This window comes from Pangasianodon hypophthalmus, chromosome 29, assembly GCF_027358585.1.
Source record: "Pangasianodon hypophthalmus isolate fPanHyp1 chromosome 29, fPanHyp1.pri, whole genome shotgun sequence".
In the NCBI taxonomy this organism is placed as follows: domain Eukaryota; kingdom Metazoa; phylum Chordata; class Actinopteri; order Siluriformes; family Pangasiidae; genus Pangasianodon; species Pangasianodon hypophthalmus.
The window spans coordinates 9,119,592-9,135,442 of NC_069738.1; the positions used below are offsets into that span (position 1 = coordinate 9,119,592).

Genomic DNA, 15,851 nt, shown 5'->3' on the forward strand with positions numbered 1-15,851 from the left:
CAGCCATGAAAGAAAAAAACTTAACCCAGCATCCATTTTATAACTCTCTAAATGTCTACAGTCGCAACTCTATTCTGGTTTAAGCAATTTACCTGCAGTTTGGTCCAAAACGACTTATAGAGCAATCACAGAGCCTAAGGGAAGGGAGCCTAAGCATAAGGGAAAATGCTGGCAAACAAAACTGCAGATACGGTACAAGTATATTTGTTTCCTGAATGATTTTTGATTGCCATTGTTGAATCAAAAAAGCCCCCCTAGGCTAAGATATAAGCTATATGATATATTGACGATATATCATAGCGCTATATGATATAGTGTCTATAGATATGAAATTGTAGATGCTTTATTAGACACTGCCATCTTAAAAGGAGCGACTTTAAATTAAATTTGTTCACTATGAAGAATTTGGATATAAGAACAGCCAGCACAAAAACAAGAGAACAAAGCTGTGACAATTTGTATTTGTGGGATCTGAGGTTTTAAGCGGCTTGGTAAATGAGTTTATAGTTTATTATTACTGTTTACCTTCTCTGTTTAACTACGAGTAAGTTCTAAGCTTTGTTCATTTGTGATATTTGGTAAGATTTAGATTAATTTAAGATTTGTGATTGAGTAGATTTACCAAACTTTACAGTTTGTAACTCATAATGTACCTTATTATGGTCAGCTTGTAGCTATGACTGTCACTACATGTTTGGCTAAAACTATGATACTTAATCAATTTGTGATGAATATGTTGTTTGACATGTATTTTTACATAATCTTCGATAAAACTCATTATTGTCAGCCATGAACAGGACCCTGAGGCTTCACTGAGCAAAGGTTCACCAAACAAAAACTATTTCCAACTATTTCCAGTCACCAACTGTCCAGTTTCGGTGAACCTGTGCCAACCTGTTCTTGGCTGAGTGGAACCCCATGTGGTCTTCTTGTAGACCATCTGCTTCAAAGTTCGACGTGTGTGCTTTTTGAGATGTATTTCTGCTCCCCACGGTTGTAAAGAGTGATTATTTGAGTTACCACAGCCTTCCTGTCAGATTGAACCAGTCTGGCCATTCTCTTTTGCTCTCTCATTAACATGGAGTTTCCACCCACAGAACTGCTGCTCATTGGACGTTTCTTTTTTTGTTTTTCATGCAATTCTGTGTAAACTCTAGAGACTATTGTCAGGAAAATCCCAGGGGATCAGCAGTTTCTGAAAGCAGCCTTTCAGGCTGAAACAACCATGCCACAGTCAAAGTCACAGAGTTGACATTTTCCCCTATTCTGATATTTGATGTGAACTTTAGCTGAAGCTCTTGACCTGCATGATTTCAAGCACTGCGCTACTGCTATGTGATTGGCTGACTGGATAATTGCATGAATTTGCAGGCCTACAGGTGTTCCTTATAAAGTTCTCAGTGCATATGTCATGTTGCATCAGATTCTGTAGCCTCAAATTCAGAATTGTGGTTTTACTGATTCCTTTTATGCAATTAAAAATATATCATTAACTGTCTTGGGATCTTTATTATTGTAATTTATAATTATTCAGCTATTGTTATGGTTATTTTTATCATTTGTGTAGTAAATTTAAATGTAACAATAACAGTAGAATGCTTTCTCAATAGTGAGGGCCCTATTTTTGTATACAGTAGCAAACAAGGGGTAAAATCACAGCACTGTATAATTTGGAATCTTCGTGACCATTGGTGCAATTGGCACAGAGCGGCACAAAATGTAAAAATGGGATTGGGTTTAAATGTATACATTATCATGAGGTTATCGAATAGTTAAGTGTGCTGCTGTGAAATCATCACTTAGATCATCATCAATATCAATATTTTAGTGGTAGTGTAATAAAGACAGAAACTTGAATACAATTCTGTGCATCGTTTTGAATGTGAACAGTCCAAAATCCTCAATCAACAATGCAAAGGGTTAAATATACAGATACCAGACTAATGCAGAAATCAAAAGGCATTAATGAGAAACACGCAGAAGGTACATAATGAATATAGTCAGAATGGCAGCATTCACAAGGGAGAATTAAACTCAAGTGCCAAAGTACTTTATCTATGTCATCTACTTCACACCAGCTATAACGATAATAGCGAAAAACAATCACACATTCACAGTCGTATTTATGTGTGAATATGCAGATTTGTTGGTGCTTTTAATCATTTTGAGATCGTTTGAGAGAAAGAAGGTCAAGCGAGAGAAAAAGTGAAAATGCAGCAGAAATTCCGGAGAGGATTTCTGACACTGTGTGAAGTGCTTAATTGACTGATAATGCCATTGGCATTTTAACAGCATTGACACTGCTGAATATTATGTAAACATACTTATAATTTTAACACAACAATTTTGAATTTATAATGGGTTTTGGACTTAAAATTGATTTGGATGGATTTCTTCGGAGTTCATTTATGCACATGCGTTTTTTGGTTTACAGCTAGTGTGGATTTAACACTAGTTAAAATAGTTTGTGAGTGACTTAAAAACGCTTTGGTGTGAAATGGCCTGCAGTAACAACAACTATGTTTGTTGTTAAGATTTAATAATTAACTGTCTTATCGCAGGCTATGTGCTAAGAGGAGAATTCAGGAGATGCTAAAGCTCATCCAATTTTGAACCAAAATGAATCAACACTCCCACTGTATCAATGGATTTAAAATTTGTCTCACTCCCTTTTGTGCTAGTTCACCCAAGTGTGTGTAACACATTAATTTGTAACCATGACAAATTAGCTTGAGCCCAAACACACTAGTGGTAACCTGCAAATTACGATGAAAAAGATCCCAGGCAGTCTTATCTTAGTTTATGATCTTTTCGTCCAAACCTACAGTTAGCCTACAACAAAATCAGAGATAATTACCAGAATTACATTTAATCAAAATATCCCTATTGATTATATATTTATGTAACGGGCTAAATACAAAATTTGGATTGCAATCAATATGGTGGAGGATTGAAGAATTATAGCAGCTGTTTTCCTGTGTATATCTATGGTAGTAGCTAGCAGCAGTTTTGTCATTAGGCAGGAAGCACAGTTTAAAGAGTGACACTTGTTTTCTTATATCTATGATAGTAGATAAGTGCAATAGCTAAAGTGGCATTGTCTCAGAATGGAGGTTGAGACAGATGCAGTTGCAGGTGGAGCAGTTTAATGAAAACGTGGCAAACAACTCAAAACACTGAGCAAACTCGTGGTCCGAAACCAGGAAAAAAATCAGGCAATCGGCAAACAGGATCAACTAGATCAGGCAATAAACACAGGGACTATGAACAGAAACAGGATCAAACCACAGAAGACACACACAGTGGAAAATACAGCTCGATATCGTCAGAACACACGGTAAACTGAGCATATACTTCGCAGAGAATGACCGAATGAAAGTCTCTTTTTAAAGGGTGCTTGTGTGTGTGTGTGTGTGTGTGTGTGAGGCTGATTGATCCCGGGTGTGTTCAATTAGAAGCTCGGTGATTGAGAGCAGGGGTGTATGTGTGTGTGTGTGTGTGTGTGTGTGTCTGTGTGTGTGCGCGTGTGTTTTCTGGATAGTGAAGTCCGAAGCAGCCATATCTGTAGGCCCCAGTGCTTGCTGGGAGATTGAGTTTGTGGATTACTTTGATAGGGACAAAAAAAACGTTGCTTCATGCAGTCAAAGCTGGTAATTTTGTTCTCCTCCATCCGTTATGCTTTTGGTGTATCTCAACAGTAGGAAAAAGGGAAGTAAGACCTCAGAGAACTCAAAATTTGTGCTTATATCTCACATCTCAATGTCATTAAGGCCCAACTTTAGGCATGATGAGAGGCATGAGCTGGCAACCTATCAGGAAATCAGGAAATCTGGTTTCTTCCTGAACAGGTAGGACATTTATTTGTGCTCTAATTTGGTGGCAAGTTAGGCAATTTATCTTTGTTGTGGAATTTGTATCATCACTCAGTTGCGGGAAGTTGATTAGCTAGTGAACTTGTTATAGCTGGTAGTGAGTAACAGGAGGTGATTTTATGTTTCTTTGTATTTTTGTCTTTTAAACTCAGTTATACAGAGCAAGAGTGAGTCCTGCCTGGTGTTTTTGCTAGCATGCTAACGATATTGGGCTCATGCTTAACATTTTTGAAAGGCGGGAGTACAAAATACTTGAATTAGAAAATAAAATACACAGAATACAAGTCAGTAATAAAAATGCATGCACTGGAAACAACCCAATGTGACAATTTTTTTCTCTATATTGTATTTATGCGGTACTTCTAGCTAGCTACAGTTAATGGGCTAGCTCACATCTAATATTGTTGGAGATACAAACGCACTATTAGACATGAGCCAACACGCAAGCGTACTGTCTGATTACAGTGAAGAGAAGCATCCAAGAGGTTACTAATGGTTACTACTTTCATTTCTCATAGCTGTTATTATTTCAGGTATTGTTAAGTAACTAGCACATTTATAGCTCGCTAGAAAAAAAAAAACACTATGCACAAATGGGGGAAAGATTAAGAAACATGGGAACAAGTGCAGCTTATAGGACTCTTCCTGGACCTAAGAGGTCATTGCTAAATACATTGGAGACTGAGGAAGCATATAATGGCAGAAAAACGAGCCGAGAGAGAGAGAGCTGAAAGCAGCAATCACAGCAGCATTCTATGTATCAGGAGAGATAGCTAAGGGAGTCATTTACAGATCTATGCTTGTTCGAGTATTACTACTGAAACTGCAAAGAGGAGTGGAGGAAAAGAACAAGTGAATGAACTACAGAGGCAGGTCACGGCAGACCTGCAGCTCTCTACATTTTTTTTTTTATTTTACCTTTTCTCTTTTTGATGCTTTCAGGTTTGCTGTCTGCCTGGATATTGTAGTGGAAGATATGCAGTGTGAAAATAAATGCATCGGATGAGAGACAAAAATCATGCATTAAGAATACACAATTGGACAAGTAATAATAAAGAAAAGACATCTGAATTGAAATGACAACAAAAAAGAAGAACTGAAGGGGAAAAAATAATGTTAACTAATGTGAGTGTGATTTCACTTGATTTCACAAAAGTCTGACCATCACCAGTGGCGTCCATAAGGCCATTTCGATCATCTGTTCAACAAATGTTAAGCTTCATGGAGTCCTCATTCACACAGCTGAAACACTAATTACCTCGTTTGAGTGACCAACGATTTAAAAATTGTTGCTGCTTAACAGATTGAAGGCGATGATCCTCTATAAGCCGATATTGTGCAGCCATGGGGTACTACGATCACTGCCTCATTTATATCCATACAGTTATTATTGCACCTAGTGTTCAAAAAAAAGTGCTAACAGATTCCCATTGGGGCAGGAATCACACCTCCTTATGCTCTGGGCAGTGATCTTACTTGTTTAATAGCAAATCACTGGAATAAATTATAATAAATTCCTCCACAAAAGACAAAGTGTAAATACTGACATTGTGTCTGTTATGTACAGAAACTTTTCTATCTTAACAGATATTAGAATGGGTAATGTCTGCATGAGAAACTAGGTCACCATGGTGAGCACACATTTCTGATGTACAAAGGCTAAGGAAAAGAAGAAAAATGTGTCTCGCTTTTCCAATGGCAATATTTTTGGGCTACTTTATCATGAGACCAAGTTGTGAGAACAAGCACATTTCAAATAAAATTAGTGGATGCACATGAATCACAGTGCAAATACGGACGACAGACGGGGCGCTGTACGAGATGAGTAGGTAAATTTGCTAACAAAAATCAACAGGTTCATGAGAAATCAGTTTTTGGGATTACAAAATTAACCGAAAAAAATGAATTCAAATGACAAATATTATAACTGAGAACATATGAAAGCTGCTCAGAAATTACAAATGAGATTGGAGAGGGTGTAAGCTCTTAAATAATCATTACATTACACTCAGGAAGAGAAATACAAACTTCCGAACTCATATAATTTTGACTTTTTCATTAATAATTTCATAAAATACACTTTGTAATGAATATGACTACTGATAATAAAGGAAGAGTGGTGAAACCGAAACCACTAAAACTTTTTGCAATAAATGTCATTTCTTTGTCTTCTTTTTGTCTTATTCAAACTTTTGTACTCGACTGAAAGAGAGAGAGAGAGGACAAAAAAAAACAAAACAAAAAACAAAGGCTTATGAATGTCAATCTAATCACAACTAGCATGTATAATATGAAAACTAACAGGCTCTGCAAAATGAAATCAATGGGGCAGCAGATTTTGGTAAACATCTATTTTTTCTGTGCAAGCATCTTAATTGGCACAAGCCCTTACATTAGCACTGTTCTCTTTGTCTCTTTTTGTGTGATTTAGTCCAGTTTTCCTCTCGGCTTCCTCATTAAGCTAGCCCGTGCTCAGCCAATGCGGCGGCCAGTAAGGAAACACAATTTAACGGCTAATTTGTGTGAACCAAAAACGGAGACGTGCTCAAACTACAGAGGGCGCGGTGTCATCTAGAAAAGTGTTAATGAGCCAAATCAATTATTCAATTAATGGCTTGATTATGCTGTGGAGCGCTCGGTTTGAAAGATCAACGACTGCTAAAGGATAGGAAATGAGGGACAAATTGGCGAAAAAGCACCTTGTGGCCCCACTGCAACACATTAATAAAAATATCAGAACAAGTTTCCCACACAATTTAACTAATGAAAGGAGAGTTTATGTTTTTATCCCTTATATGAATTAAATATCTCACTAAACATCTCATTAAATACACACATAGACATAAAAGACCCATAGAGAATAAAACAGTAAGTGTAAGAAAGTGGAAAAGGAAAGAAAAGCCTACAGAATCAGATTTCAGAATGAGCAGTGATTATGAAAATGATGGTGATGAGATTACTTTTCAGCGTCAATACAAACTCTCTAATTGTATATGTTACATCGTACCAGGGGAGAAAATCCATTTGAACATAACTGTAATTGAGTAGTTTTTCCTTCGTTATTAAGTAGTTTAAAATGAGTGTACTTTTACTTGAGTAGGTTTTAAGTCCTCTAACAGTACTTGTACGCCGCTATTTACCATCACTATTTCCCTCTCCTTATTTTTACATCATTTCATCGATTTCCACTTGTTTTGACTCCGCCAACGGTTTTGTTTTGACTCCACCGATGGTAATTGGACTGTTTATTCTCCCTAGTCAATCATATCAAATCCCAAAGAAAACTTGAGTGGCAGAAGTAGAACTGGTGCTAACAGCTCATAATAATAAAGGTTGTTGGGGGAGATGTGGAGGATGTCTCAAACAGCATTAACATTACAATACCAATAGTGTGCTGTTGTATCATCTTTGCTTTCCAAAGTCTGTTGAGATATGAGCATTCAGGAATTCAGACTCCAACTTGATTAAAATAGGAATCGCAACCCCCACGTGCGGCCGTTTCGTTTACAAATGTGGTCGTGAGAGAAACTCATAATCTCCTCTTTTGTTTGATTCATTTATTTCCCAAATAAATATTAGAAATGTCACTTTAGATATAAAGACAGATTTTATGCACTGGTATTTTAAAATGTTACTGAGATTCACCTGCTAGCGTTGCGGAGGTAGCACCTATCTACCTCCGCTAGTTCCTCGACACCATCGAACGACTCTGATTCAGTGGAACAACAGAAGTGAGGCAGAGGTTTGGTACACTGCAAAAACAGTTTTTTTGCATGCACTGAAAATGGTTCTCTTTGCAATCTCCTATCAGAGCGATGCTAGATTCAGTGCTCTCAACCTGCATTAAGTAAGGAATAACACAGAACACACTCCAGGACGTGCTGTTATTGGAAAATAAAACACTTCACTGTGGTAATAAAAACTCTACTTCATGTTAGGCTATATTACACCACACTGGTGTGGATTATTTTTCTATAACAACATGCCCCACTTTGTTTTATTCCTTATGTATCATTTGAAACTGGAAATAACACATACCTCCTGATTTCTTGAAAATCTATATCATGAAATGCACGCTCTGCTTCCTCTCACTACTCATTACTCACTACTTTTACTCTTCTCACAGCACATTCTTTGAGAGTACTTTTATTTTGTATGTTTTTTATGTAAAAAAAAGACTCAGTTTGAATAAAAAGTTATGAAAGCCAAGGCTGAGTTGATGTTCATAACTCTAACCATATCATCACCTTCTGTTTAAATTAATAAAAACTTTTCAGATAGTTAGGATTTCTCACATGTATGAAGAATAGTAGGAAATCCTTGTAGAAACGTAACTGATTGGTTTTGATTGGCTGAGTTTAGTATAGTAGCTAATAGATGAAATTGAAAATAGGGCATGCTGTCTTGTTTATCTGGGTATCAGGTATCCGTTTGTTTGTTTGCTTGATTGATTTCTGCAAAAAAATTATATGTAGATATGTTGAATAAAGGAAGTTATCTACAATTTTTCATTATCAGATTATTTTATAACAAATATACAATTTTTACGCCTATTACTAGACATATTTGCTCATTTCAATCTTAAAATTATTATAATTATTCTATCGCCAGATAATTTCTTTCTTTCTAGAAATATATGCTTGCAATAAGGCAAATTATCAACCAGTAGAATAATAAAATTTCATGCTGGAATTGAGTACAAATATCTAGAAATAAGCTTAATATCTTAGATTTGTTTTAGAACTGATACATTTAATAAAGAGAAATATTAGTTGATCATATACTTTTTTTGCAGTGATGGAAATGCTCGAATAAATGTACTAATTTTCAATTATAGTTGAAGTACAAATCCTCGTATGTACTTATGGACAGTATGAAAGCATAATTACTTGAATACTTTCCACCTCTGCATAATATAGTATGTAAAATCCATATTACATTAGGCATGAGGTTTTATGGTACTTGTTTAATCTTCATTAATTCATGTTCCTGTTGGTTCTAAGTGATTACTAAGAACTGTTTAAGTTGTGAAAATCATTGCATTTGCACTCCATTAGTTTGTCCTGCAAAACACAGAATAGACTGTAAATAAATCACAGTTCAGTTAACGAACTGCCACAGGACATAGAGTTACACTTCTGGATTATAATTTATTTTTTTCTGTAGAGTCAGTAAAATTATTTTAGCAGTGGACACATATTTTACAAGTTTGGATCTGTATGAACTTGGAAGTAAACAGACTTAACACACGTGGCTTATTTAAATCTAAAAATAATGGTTTCAATTCCAATGCAATTGTATTTGCATAGAGCTTTCAGCAATAGACATTGTTACAAGCACAAAGCAGCTTTACAGAAATCCGGCTGTAGATTTACATCCCTAATGAGAAATCAAGAGGAGACAGTGGCGAAGAAAAAAATGGATGAAAATGGAGGAAGAAAATGGACAGGAAGTAGACTTAAAAGGGAATGCTCTTTGGGTGAGTAAAGTATTTTTGTAGAGTAAATCTGTATCTACTATAAAGTCAAACAATAGATGAAGTATGAGCATATTGTCAAATCCTGGGATGAGCATAAGAAAATCTTTATTATTATAAGTGTAGTTCTTAAGTACAAATCTACAGAATCCAGGTGAGATTATCCACGAAAATGAAGGTGAAACTTTGGTATAAACTGTTTTTGGGAAGTGCAATCTTTACAGTAGCGATATGGGACCTTCACAAGAGAAAATGTGTCACAAGTGCAGAAGCTCCAAGCAATGTGCAATCATATGGCTAATATTAGAAGTTAGTGTTATAGTCGACAAATTACTGCAACATATTATATCATATTTCCCCCTAAACCAATCCAGTAAATCTGCTAAGTCACTAAAGTTTTCTTTGTAAATGAATCCAGCATTGCAAAAAAAATGACATCTTAGCAAGGGAAAATATCAAGAATATAGTCAAATCTATCTAGTATTTCCTATTATAGGATCTTCTTATTGTTCTATTGTCAGATAATTTTGGTAATTGTATGCATTCATTTCTAGAAAGAAGCAAAATTAGCTGCTAATAGAATAAGAAAATTTAAAGCTTGAAATTAGTAACAAAAATGGCTAGAATGGCTAGAAATAGGCTTAAATATTTTAGATTAAAATATTTTATATTTGCTTCATTGTGGTCTTATAATGGTAAATACTAGATAAATTTGAAATGTATGGGAAATGTATGGGAAATGTACGGGAAATGTGGAGCCTCTGATGCATCCTGGGAGTTAATCTGGTTACTGTGTCTCTGCTTCTCCCAATCTTAACGTGATGTGACATTTGATTGGTGAAATAAGACGTGACCTTATCGTGACCACATAACGATGTGAGGATGTGGCAGGCAATAGAGAACCAAAAACACAAACGAAATGAGCAGAACATCTATCAAAAAAAGAAATAAAAGTGTAAGAGGAGGAAGACATAGCTGAATGCACAATTTATTCAAAAAGTTTAATGTAGTGCGTTACTACCCACCTCTGTCTGCCCTAAAATAAGTGACAAGGTGATTATTATTGTTCGTGAAAGAGAAATTGTAAGCAATAAAGTAGGCTATGGGGCACAAGTTATAGCCAATTCAATCCATATTTCAGAAGCCAGACTGTTGTCTTCCTCTGTACCCTGGCTCTCCTGCTGTGTTCATCTGTGCTTGCATTGCCACGACTAGATTGAACGCAAGGTTCGGGTCCTTCATCCATTTAGAGGCGTACAGGGCGCCGCCACTAAAGCTATCAGCATCCAGCATCATCACTTAGAGGTTAACTGCCTTTCAAACTGCATCAAGGGCCTCAATTGCTAGCGTATAGCCTATTCAGAGGCAACAACTGATCCGTCCATGTGTTATGTTAGAAAATAGAGATTGGGAAGATAATGACATGGCTTGTACAGGAAGAAAAGGAAGAAAATGGATAGAAAGGAGAAGGAAACAAAATGGATAGGGAGAACCACACAGTGAATGGAGAAGAAGAAAATCGAGTGTTTATTCTGAGGAAGACACTCTGTATGAGAATGTTCTACAGTGTTAAAGACCCCAGTATGCCAAATATTACACAAATAAGGAAAACTACAGTATGAGGAACTGATTTTAGATACTTAAAATCAGTACTCATAGTTACAATGGGCTGCTTACATTTTACCATCAGGAATGCCATGTATAAATTGGATTTTATTTATATTAATGCTCTTGTTAAGATGAATCAGTAATCATAGACATGCTAATATCCATTTACAGTAGATAGACTAAGAATATAAGAAGTATAACAAGAATTGTATTAAAAGCTAGAACCTCTATGTCCACTTTTCATATGAGTTGGCTCGTCCTCGTTCTTATAAATTGCTTGCTTACAAAGATCCAGATAAGCAACTAACATGACTGAATTCTTTACCTTTTAATGATTAGCCATTATATTAGTTTATGACTATAAATATGACAATTTTGAAGTGGTTATGTTTTGTTTCACACTAATGCTTCACGTTACCATTTTTGACTAGCGTCAAGAACAGATAAGACATCTATTAACATATAATGCAGGAAGAATAAACACATACTTCTCTGTCCAATCATCTTCTGTTTTTGTCATCAACATTTCTGTAAACAAGCAATGTTGTCGGTTCACTAATCAGACCAGAGACTTCCCTTCTTTCTGAACTAATGTTTCTAGTCCAGTAGCCTAGTCTCAGGTTTGGTAATCTGACGTCAGCTAAATATTTTTTTATACATAGTTGTGATTGGATAACGTGAAACAGAGGATCTGCTACAGAAGCCGAAATTGTTGAACCATGGCCATTTTTTTTTTAACAATACGTTGATCAGCTCTGCTATAGTATTTCTTCAAGTATTTGGTTCAATCCACTGAAATACTTCACTGGGTCTGCATTTAGACCATGATCCCTGTTATACACCATTTAAAAACAAGTTTAACCATTTAAAATCCCAGAAGCCACCATGGTATCCAAAGTTACATTCTTCAGTCTTATTATTACATACATTTCCCATTAATTTCACAGTAATTACTGAGTAATTCATGATAGTTACTGAAAAACATGCCTTAAAATGAATAAGTGATTAATAACCTGACACTTCAAGGGGATAATAAACGTTTGTATATATATATATATATATATATGCGTGTGTGTGTGTGTATATGTAAGGTTTCATGGTTTTCAGATTAAAATGAATTGCAATAGAAACATGGACCACTAGGTAGCTGTGTGACAACACAAGCCACATGACAGAGTATTAGCATAGCCATTACTTCATAACCTTCATAACTCCCAGGCCCTTTTTATAAATGATCTAATATTCTATAATATTGTCACTGGGCCATGATTATGTTGGCTTTCTTTATAAACAAAGCTCACTCTTCATGTCTTAAGAGCCTCTAAATTTCAGAAAATGTTAATGTAATTAAATTAAACAAGATACTACATGACATATTGCAGTGTAATTACAGACTTTTAGTTAGAAAGTAATGCCTTCATTTAAGTAATGCTTTGTTTAATTAGCCATAAGCCTCATGACCTAGATGAATTAATAAACCCTACTGTTAATGTACAGTACATGTGGCTGAATACTGAGTTCTTGAGAATGTACTGGATGTATGCAGCTAAGGATGTTTGTATAAAAAGATATGTTAATTGTCATGGCACAGCTTATGTTCATTGATTTTGCTGCCTCATAGCTCCAGGGTCCTCAGTTCAACCCTAAGCTTGGGTTAATGTCTGTCTGTTTCACACTCTGTGTCCTGTATCTGTGTGAGCTCTGGGTTGTCTGGTTTCCTCCCACCTTTGGAAAACATGCTGACAGCTGAGTTGTCGATACTAAAATATTGCTAGGTGTGAATGAGTGTGTGAATGTGTGTGGTGCCCTGCAGTGGACTGCTCATCCTATCCAGGGTGGATCACACCCAGTGTTCTCGGGATAGGCTCCGGATCCACCACAACCAGGAGAATGCAGTTGTTGAAAATGAATGAACGAATGAATGAATGAATGAAGACTGTTTTTTCATCTCCTGATCACTCTGTTAAGCTCTACACTTGGACATTCATGTTTGCCCCAAAATGGAGTGGTTGAATGAAGGACATTTCTATTTTCCTTTATTTTGGACTGAACATATTGGACATACATTTTTCAATAGCATTTGCTTGCAATCTCAAGACTAAATTATTTTGCATGGAGGATGGTAAAACGTTTGAAAATACATTTCCTATTTTTATATACCTTGAATGCTGTGTTTGTTTGTATGGGAAGGTTTTCTGCTACCTTAAGTAGCCACTACAGCAATCCTTCTTCATTGAATCTAGGAAATCTAACCTCCTGAGGGACCTACAGGTTAATACAAAGCTTACACTGTGTTCCCTTGTGAGTTATACTGAGCATCATGGAACATTTATAATATGCTGAACTGGAGGCAGCTACTATCCTAAAAGCTTTTCTTTTATCATGATATAGAAATACACAATGCTGTATATTCCCAGATGTGTATATTATATTATGCATATATTATATCTTATCAATAAATGGTGTAATCCTGTTCAGAATTTAAAAGGATTACAATGGTCTCATATACAAGAAGAATTTTTTATTTTTTTATAAGAGAATTACATGGGGTTAATGCATGCATTCAAAGGAAAGATTAGAAATATTCAGTTCCTCTCTTCTCCACTCTCAACCTAGTGACTTGAGGATAAGATCAAAATGACTGACTGTCACAAGGCTTAGGCTCTGGGTTATTATAGTAATTACCAAAGCATAATCTTCATTCTCTGCACTTTCTCAGATGCCATTATAACTGCAATTACTGCTTTGTCAGAGTTAACTGTGTGAGAGATTACAGAATGTGCCTGATGTTTCCCTGAAAGCAGCCTCGGCTACATCTCTCTCATTAAGAATCAAAAAGCAAAAGTTAATGCCATTAGGATTCATGAGTGGGATTGGAATCAATCAGTCAAAATGCTGGTTCGGGTGGCATGGTCCATGTACCCTCCAAACTTTTAAGGCAAATCAAAGCCAATAACCTGGAAATGAGATAAGGTGCAGACAGCATGACACAAATTAACTATGAGTGAACGCATGGCAAGTGCTCCTGAATATTACCCCGGGAGTAGGTAATTGTTTTTAAATCTTAATGACCAAAATCCCCTCTGGAAACAAGAATGCAAAATTGTGTATGGCTTCTCTTTTCTCTACTACTAACAGACCATAAAAGATTTAGCAGCCCCTTCAACAGGAAGAAGCACTGAACTCTTTCCCAGGACTTCAGGCTGCAGAGAACAGTGGTAGTGAATGTCCTTGAGACAAGTTCATAAATAGAGTATTCAATACGATATAAACATTAGTACAGCATTACACAGCATTAATAAAATCTAGCTGAGGGCCAAAAATCCAAATTATGCAACACTTCAGCCATCAAATCAGTCATGTGTCTCGGGTTAGGTAAGTAATGTGCTGTGATGTGTGTCAGGCTGATTTCACAGCCTGTGGTTATTTGTTCTTGTAATATTCTTATTTCTCTTTCAGTGTATCATTCAATGCAATAAATATTTGCCATCACAAAGGGCTGAAGCAGTAACAAACTCAGAAAAAAAATATATATTACGTTACGTTTTATATTATATTATATTATATTATATTATATTATATAATATTATATTATATTATATTATATTACACGGATCAGCTATAACATTAAAACCACCTGCCTAATATTGTGTAAGTTTCCCAGCAGAACATTGCCCAGAGCATCACACTGCCTCTGCCGTCTTGCCTTCTTCCCATAGTGCATCCTGGGGCCATCTAGCATTCACTCTTGGCTGCCCTGTCGCCGGTTCACCGGTTGTCCTCCCTTGGACAACGTTTGGTAGGTACTAACTACTGCATACCAGGAACACCGGTACGCTGCTTTGCAAACTGTCGTTTTGGAGAAGCTCTGACCCAGTCGTCCAGCCATCACAATTTAGCCTTTGTCAAAGTCACTCAGATACTTACGCTTGCCCATTTTTCCTGCTTCCCACACATCAACTTCGAGAATTGACTGTTCACTTGCTGCCTAATACATCTCACCCCTTGACAGGTGCCAATGTAAAGAGATAATCAATGTTATTCACTTCACCTGTCAGTGGTTTAAGTGTTATGGCTGATCAGTGTACATTATATACATTTCCACTGTACTGTACATTGCAAGTTTTTAAAACACCTATAATTTTTTATGGTTTATCACAGTTTATAGCACAAGGCTATTTAATTCTCGATTCTGATCAGAGGTTCTTTCTTATTCCTATTCTCATTCATCTTATTCTTTATCCATGTTATTGTTTCCATAGTAGCAGCTTACACTGGGACCTGTATGGAAGATGGTCTATAAATAGATTAAAACATGTGTAAACACTGATATGAGACATTTATTTAGCATTTTTGGAAGGAGTCTCCAGTGTCAGCATTTCTTTTTTCAGTTCTCCAACATGAGAAAGTCTTCAAGGTCGAGGAATTTATGCTATATTGCTAACATTTATTGCTACATTTTTGTCTTTTGAACTTCAAGAGAGAGAAAAAGAGCGACTGCTAAAGGAATGACTTTATCGCTGTTATAAGTGATAACAGGAACTAACTTTCTTGGGATGTCCCACAACATTTAATGTAAATATAAAGGATAAAAAGGTCTCTAATGAGTAAGTTGTTAGTGCTGCTGCTGCGATATGAGAGGGAAAAAAACACTTTATGATGTGCTTTTATTAGAAAATAATCAGCTTTCGGGTGGTAACAATAACTCACACTACCCTGTCTTTGATAATATTCCTATAACAGCATGCCCTGTTGTGTTTTATTCCCTACTTACCCACTATCATTGCCACAGACCAAAAAAAATGATACAGGAGAAGCAATTAAATAAGGAAACCTAAATCTTTGTGGAACTTATTAACTGGTTGCTCTCAGATCCTAATGGGACTCTACATGTG

At 36.1% G+C, this 15,851-nt stretch overlaps 1 protein-coding gene across 10 annotated transcripts in view; it reads right to left on the reverse strand.

Moving 5' to 3' along the window:
* Window positions 1-15,851, reverse strand: part of adgrb2 (adhesion G protein-coupled receptor B2) — a 394,590-nt gene that overhangs the window by 12,050 nt on the left and 366,689 nt on the right. The gene's annotated exons all lie outside the window — the stretch shown is intronic.